Genomic DNA, 7,675 nt, shown 5'->3' with positions numbered 1-7,675 from the left:
TTTCCCCCATATACTCTTGTCTTTATGTACTAACACGTTGGTTAGGTGAATTGGCTAGTTTCCATATTTTGTGATTAAAAAACTTTAATGGATTTTACATGGATATTTGTGCTAGTGCAGCTTTATGCAGGCTAGTGTCTCCGTTAAAAAAAAAGTACCCGCCTTGAATATTCAGATTTTTGCAGTTAACATTTTACCATGTTACCCCGCTGTTTCTATATATTTCTTTCTACGTTGGTTTTGCCTTTATGCTTAGAGGGAAAAATTATTCCAAGAATAGTCACTACAGTCAAGATGTTTTCTTTCTTTGGCTTACCTCTAATGCATTATGTATTTAGGAATGATGGGATGTTCTATAATTAATTCTGTTAGATGTAATTGCTATAATCACTTTGATGCTACACATAATAAAAGTAATATGGTAAGCATATGAAAAAATATAAACACCTTATTGTAACACTTTATATAAAATTCTTTTTAAAATTGCGTTTAGAGCAGAACTTCCGCTTCCGTACTTCGTCAGAGCTAATGTTTATTTTGAAGTACGCTACTTGGGAAATTTAGATATTGAAAGGATTTTGACTGGCAGGTTCCCTTACATGTGTGCGCGTATATCTCTGGTTCTGCGCTATTAAAGATGTAGTTCATTAAGAAGCCAATCTTCAGTGTTGCTGCAAGTGACACGTAAATATCACCAAGAGACAATTCTGTGTATTGTATTAAAATCCAGTACGTAGTAAATAACACAGAAATGAAGTTGTAAAGTGGAAAGCTTCTTTGTAGCGCAAAATTATGGGAAATACAGAATGTATGAAGGGTAGCATGTGACTAGAGAGGGTTTTTCAGGCATAGTCCCAAGTGGGAAAAAGACTATAGAAGGTGATACTCCCCCCACCCCCCTTTTTTTTTTAACAAGTAGCTTTGAGTTATTGTTTGCAAACACAGTTTTTGATAGAGAGGAAATGGAAAAAATATGTGCCATGGGTTAAGCTGTGTAGCTGATATCCTTGATTCTGTAACAAAAAATGTTAATACGGCCATAGTTCTTAATTAGTTGCACACCATACTTAATGCTGCAAAGGTCACTTGGTTTTATGGTCCAGCTTCGTCTATGAATTTGTATGTTTCCTCCCCAAATTTATATTTCTCTCTCCCATATTTTCTAAGCGATTGAGTGTGCAAATCGTGGTTAAAATGCGAACTAGACACAAGATTACAAAAATACCTTTAGTGTGGAAAAAGCAGAGATGTTTGGGTTTTTTTTTTTTTGCTAGTTTTATTTCCAAATAACGCACAGGCTTTGCGTGGAGAGCAGAAGTATTACATTTAACTTGTGTAAGCTGAACAAACAAACCCCGACCAACCTCTCGTGGAATTGTGCTGGGGAAGAACAGGCCAGGGTGCTGTTTGTGTGTCTCCGGGCTGGGCTCGGTGCCCGCCGTCCTTCCCCAGGGCGGCCAGGCCTGCTGCTGGAGGGCCAGCTCTCGGCAGGGGCCTCCTGGAGCCTTGGCCAGGCTGCTCCAGACTGGCAGCCATCAGTCATCCATCTGTGACACAGAGGCTGTTTTTGATGGCAGGGATGATAAAAGGCCTGGGAACTGTATAGGCCCTTGTAATCAGGGCCAGTGCTGACATCCTTCTCAACTTTGACAGCTTCTTCCTTTTCTCTCTTCACCGCCAAGACTGTCTCAACTGGATTTTTTTTTTCTCTCTCTTGTTTCATGTACTTGATCAGTCTCAGATGCTGGGAATTATTTTTTTCTGAAGGGAGGGGGAGTGTTTCTTTTGGTTTGTGGGTTGGGCAGGTGTGAGAGGAAGTCTGGTTTTTTTTTTTTTTTTTTTGTACTGTAGGCCTGTTGCTAATTAATGTTCCTCCATAAGATTCTGTCGGAGTTGAGTAATGTTTTTGATCTTTATGCCTGATAACTGCATACTTAATGAGATTTCAAAGCTGTGAGTGCAGCTCCCTACAATTATTGACAGATGCCTTTTCTTTGCCATTGGGTTCAGCTTCATAAATCCTCCTGCAGTAATGAGGTTCAGAAGTGCCACCCTGCCAGTGAGCTAATGAAAGAGGGGGGAGGGAGGGAACAGCTCATGCCTGCCTGACACATTTTTTTCCTTTAAAATTTACTATGCAGATGTCAAGCTGTGGGACGATTACTTCAAACATGCTAATTTTTATCTTGCTTTTGTGTCAAGCCTGCATGACATTTTTTCCCCCCCAATAATAAATAAAAATAGAAACCTCAACCTATTTAAATTTTATCATGGATCATAACTATTGAAGACTTTGATATATGTGTGTTCTTTTGCAGTTTCCAGTCAGTGGAGCAGCTTTTTGAAATCCGAAGGGCAGAGAGAGGATAAATAAAAAAAAGAAAGGGAGGGGGGAAAGGCTGCCTTGGCCGCACGTCGGCCTGCCCTAACCGTGCACTTGAAACATCGGAGATTTCATTTTAGAGTTCTGAAACTAAATCCTGGTGGAGAATAGCCGCACCATGCCAAACAGTCGATTTCCTTTTCAGCAGAGCCATACATCACTGACCCACCCTTCCCTCCTGACAGAATGACATGTGTCATTTATCACGCAGGCCCTGCCAGGCAGCGCGGGGTGCAGGGGGGGTCCCTTCCCGCACTGCTCCTTCCCCTCAGCTCGGCCGGGCCGGGGCGCAGCGGCGCTCGGTCGGGCCCTCGGAGAGGGGGGGTGGGCACTGGCAGAGTGACTGAAGAGGTTATGTCGCTCCGTGTTATCTAAGTCCCCTCGTTCAACCCCTGAAGATTTTCCTCTCCTGTTTCTTTCTCTCTCGCTCTCCCTTTTATTTTTTTATTTCCCTTTTTTTTTTTTATGGTAAGTTTGGCAGTTGGGACAAACTGGCTGACACGTATCATTCAAGCAGCACCAGCTTGCTGGGGGTTGTGTAAATGAATCTGGGAGCTCTTGGTTTCACATGATTCAAACGTGCATTATTGAAGATGGATGTTCCTTAAAAAAAGATTGATGATGGATATCAGGCTTATAGTGCCATTTATCATTTTGAATATTATTTAGACTTGCCGTGTAAAGCTGTAACTTGAGAGTTGGATGAGCTGGGACAGAATGGAGGCCTCGACGTGCACGTTGTGATTGATGGCTTTGCTTTCTCATTGTTTGTTACCAGATACTAGCCGGTCATTACAGGAGTGCCTTACAATTGTCTTAGGGGCTGGATTTCCACGTGCGGATGTGTGCGTGTTTGTATAACAGAGAGAGGGACGGGCAGAGACAGCGCGAAGTTTGCAGTGAGAGCATTTCAATAATCGTAAAGAACGTAGGCAAAGCTGTGGCCTGGGCAAGGATGCAAGCAGTCTTTTGCATGACTACAGACGCATGCCGTATGTAACACTAAAATCTAAGCAGGACCGTAGCTGCTCCAGCATAGCATTGTCAGACGTTGCCAGTTCCAGTATAAAACTGCGCTTTACAAATGTGCTTGTGAACAGATTAACACAACCCAGCTTCCTTTCGCTAATAGGATGTATTTTGGTCCCATAATTGCAAAGAAAACAAAGTTCTAGAAGATAATTATTTCAGCGTTTACATTTTTCTTTTCCACCCACCCCTCTTTACCCAGCGTTGGGACTCTTGGGACCTTGGCATTCGCTCCCAGGTGTCCAGGATGCTGCTGGAGGTGGACAGTCTGCCCCTGTGAAATAGCAAGGGCAGTCCCTTGCCTTTTTGAAGCACTTTTGCTGGAACCAGGATACCCCCACCTGCTGGAAGAATTAAGGAAGCAGCTTTTTATAGGCAATTAGGTCTTGGAAGCGCAGGCGGTGACTATCAGGAGATAGACACTCCAGCAGTACAACAGCTTCAGCAATAGCTTGCCAGAACTTCAAGTGATGGGGTGTTTGTGCACAAACATCTCTGGGCAGGCGTGATACGCTGCCTGGCTAAGCTTGTTCTGAGTTGACAAACTATTGAATGTTTCTTGCCTGGCCCATCATACAACTGATTGACAGGAATGGTAGGTAAAATTAAGTGGGAATGGCTGTTTGTCGAATCAGTCTTGAATTCTCAGAGGTAGATGGTATTTTTTAAATGCCGCTTGTGGCGTGAACTTTTTCTTTGATTCTGAGATGCTCTCCAAGCAAGAGGGAATTGTAGCAACATTTAATAAACAATACACAGCGTTTCACAAAGCCCTCAGTGACTTTATATGAGTTTTACAGAAATGGGTTTTTGAGTGTTCATTATCACTTCTACAAATTCACTTTGCTTTCGGTACACCCAGTTGCCAAAAGTGAGATGAATTCAAGTTTATACACTTCCTTCAAGTCCAACATCATGAGAAAACCCTGAAAAAATAGAATATTTTCAATAAGGCCTTCCCCAGTAGAAGGTAAAACTTTGATCTCCTACCCCTGCACTTGTGTAACACAGTAGGTAATTGAAGTACAAGTGCCAATTTGCTGGAACAATTGTAAACACACCTTGATACAAATGGCATCATTGCATTCTTACTGATTAGAAAACTTTGCTATTAATAGACACAAAGTCCATTTCAGGTGTAATTGGTAAGGAGCTGAGTGCACTCATGGGAAGAAACCTTGTTTTGTTTTTTGTTCGCTTTTATTCTTATCCCTTTTTTCAGTTTTATAGCTGGAGACATGATTTATTGCAGCCATCCATCTTTGGGGCTCATCCATCACATCCTGGTTGCTAGGCAATCATGGCAGCAGCTGTTTGCTTTGAATCAGACAGAAAAGTTGTCAATCATCAAAGGCAGGTGAATAGCATTAGAAACACGCTATTGTCAGACGGAATAATTAATCAAAGAGAGAAAAGATAATTAAAAAGATATGACCCTTGCAAGTACTTGCTCTGGGTTGCCTGGAAAAAAGAAAAACTGCCTGGTCTTTTCTAGACACTTAAGCAGCTGAGGGCTGATAAAATATGCACTCTGCAGTGCATAGTTTTTAATTAATTGAAAAAGGTTCAACATTCAAAGACGATGCTGGAGAAAAGTCTGATTATGAGCAGAAGTAATATTTATTGTTTGCATGAAAGGCTTGACATGGAGTTCTAACTTTCTGTCACAAATCTCCTGCATGCTTGCACTAAGCCTCTTTCAGCCTTGCTATCTTCCCTGGCAGTTACTAGAGTGTGCAGTTAGTCCGTCCGAGTAAGGGTCCTGCGGCTTTCATCCAGCCTTTTCATTCTGGACCACCTTTTCAGTATGTTGTCTCATACGCTGCCCTGTACTGCAGCTATCAGAGTTGCACTAGCTCGGCCATCAGCAAGGCAGGCGAAGCTCGACACGTCTGCGGTGTTGCTCTTCATTCGCTACAGGAAAGGTGTTGAGGCAGTACCTATCTCATTTCCAATCGGTGTGTGGAATAACAGGCCCTTGTGAGCTGGTTCCTGAACCCGATTTTCCAGCAATCCTATTATTTTTAGCTGGAATGATAAAAAGGGTGCTGCAAAGACTAATTTCTAACTCCTCCGAGTTTGGGTACCCTGGTAGCGGGTGCAGCACAGTATGCCCCAGCACAGGCGTACACAGGAATGCGCTTCTGGTGGAGAGCATCCTTGACCCAGCGCTTGCAAATCCGCCCGGCAGACCTCATACCGCCGTCAGCCTGCAGGTTAAGGGGACGGGTTTGAACACTGTGGGTGCTTAAAAGCTGGATGTCTGATTCCGTAATACTCTAAATGGCCTTTGTGAGACTAGAATATCGTATTTTTTATTGTTGGGCAAAGAACATGTGAGTTAAAAACCGTCAACTTTGGTGTTTGTTCATGCTTAGAAGTAAGATGTCTGTGGATGTACTGATCACAGGAGAACATAAGTACAATGACTGCATTACTCGAGCTTATTTAAGAAATAATTTGTGAGTAGGGAAGCAGAGGTGACTGCCACTTTCCCTCCCTTAGTATTTTCTCGTTTTTATTGCGTACCTCCTTTCCTCTGTTTTCTGTAACTGGACAAAGAAACATCAAGTTTCTGCAGCCTGGAGAACAAACCCACTACTTTCAGCATCAATATCAAAACCCAGGTATTAGAGTTGAATATCAGCAAGATTTGCAAAGATATATATGCTGTGAGATACAGGGAATTAAAATTGCAGAATGAAAACCTTTCGCACCGTTTTTGTACACCCCATCCCTTTCACATTGGCTAATTCCTTGGATTATTCTTTGCATAATTCTTCGCAGCAGCGTGTCAAAAGCAGCTCCTCTGCTAATTTTGTGTAGCCTGTATCACATTTTCTGCTCTCACACCCTGTTTCACTTGTAATCATTCCAGTATTTACTTAGAGGAGGAGAGAACACAGCTAAGAAGGAAACGGGGTACCATCTGAATACTGGGTATGACACATCTGCTGCACAGAACTATTCGTTTCAACACTGGTAGCAGGAAGCTCAGGCTGAAGTTAACTTGGATGACTTGGAGAAATCTGTAGCCTCAATTAACATTTCGTATTAGTGATTCCTCAGAACGTAGCGTTTGCCAAAGTTTGTGTGAGAAGTAATGAAATCTCTCTGAAAGCATAGCAGTACATAATACCGTTAGCTTTAGAAATATCCTGCGTATCCTCTGTGACCCACGTCAGTATCACCCCGGGCTGACGGCGTAGCACTTCCATGTAAAGTTAGGATGTTGGCTAGAGTTGCTGGCAGGTATTTATTTTTTAATTGGGCTAACTTATTTTTTCATCGATATGTAACGATAATTCCGTTTGACATTACTGGTATTTTTTGTCATAGACGTGCAGGCCCTGTGCTTATGGGTGTATGTTTGTGTATGGGTATGCAGCTCTTTCTCGAGCACGTTTTTGTGTATTAAAGAAACATGGGACAGCCATGCCTGCGCGTGAGGGGATACGTTATGGCTATACCTCTTTCCTCCTTTGCTGGGAAAGGGATCCGTCTCCTTTTCACGTATCAACACTGCTGATACCTTTTCAAGTATTTGCTGTATTTCAGATCTGCTGATCACAGTTTTATTTACTGGTAGGGGAACTGTGACAGTAGTTCCCTAATGGAGGCATATATAGTGCTGACATCAAGAAAATGTTGGATAAGAGACATATGGATAGATAGCTGCCTGTTGGAGTATGGGCAGCTATTGTTTAGTCTAATAGTGGTTTCTTAGCAGATTATAGACAAAAGTTCCCATTTCCCTCTGCTCGTCAAATGGAGGCGTGTCTTTTCCTTCTGACTTTTCCTAGTGTCTTTTTTGTATGGTGTTGAGGGAAGACAGAATAGCTATTCCCCATTTGCAGCGTTTATTGATTCACAGGTGAAAGTGGTTGGACTCCATGAAACGACTTTTCTGTCCTAGCCCCTTCCTCGCTCTTCCCCAAATGCAAGTTGCTTTTGCACTTCCGTAAAGAAAAGCGCTTGGGAAGTTGAAATACCTCGGTACTGAACGTGCTGAGCTAGACTGCCTTTTTGTTCATAGGAAGTGGAAAATGGACAGAATATGTCAGATGTTAAAACCGTAACAGATTGTAAACAGTTTCGCTTTGACCAGTGGAAGAACGTGCAAAGGGAGTTCAAAATAAACAGTCAAATAATGATGAAGCCAGTGTTTAACTCGCTGCGTTAAGTAGAATGTAGTATCTCAATAGGAACCACCGAGTTACAAGATATTTGAATACTGAGGAAAATATCTTGAGGAAGTACATA

Source organism: Eurypyga helias, unplaced genomic scaffold (assembly GCF_000690775.1).
Source record: "Eurypyga helias isolate BGI_N326 unplaced genomic scaffold, ASM69077v1 scaffold14064, whole genome shotgun sequence".
Classification (NCBI taxonomy): Eukaryota; Metazoa; Chordata; class Aves; order Eurypygiformes; family Eurypygidae; genus Eurypyga; species Eurypyga helias.
The sequence above is the reverse complement of the archived record's forward strand: the minus strand, read 5'-3'. Positions refer to the sequence as shown.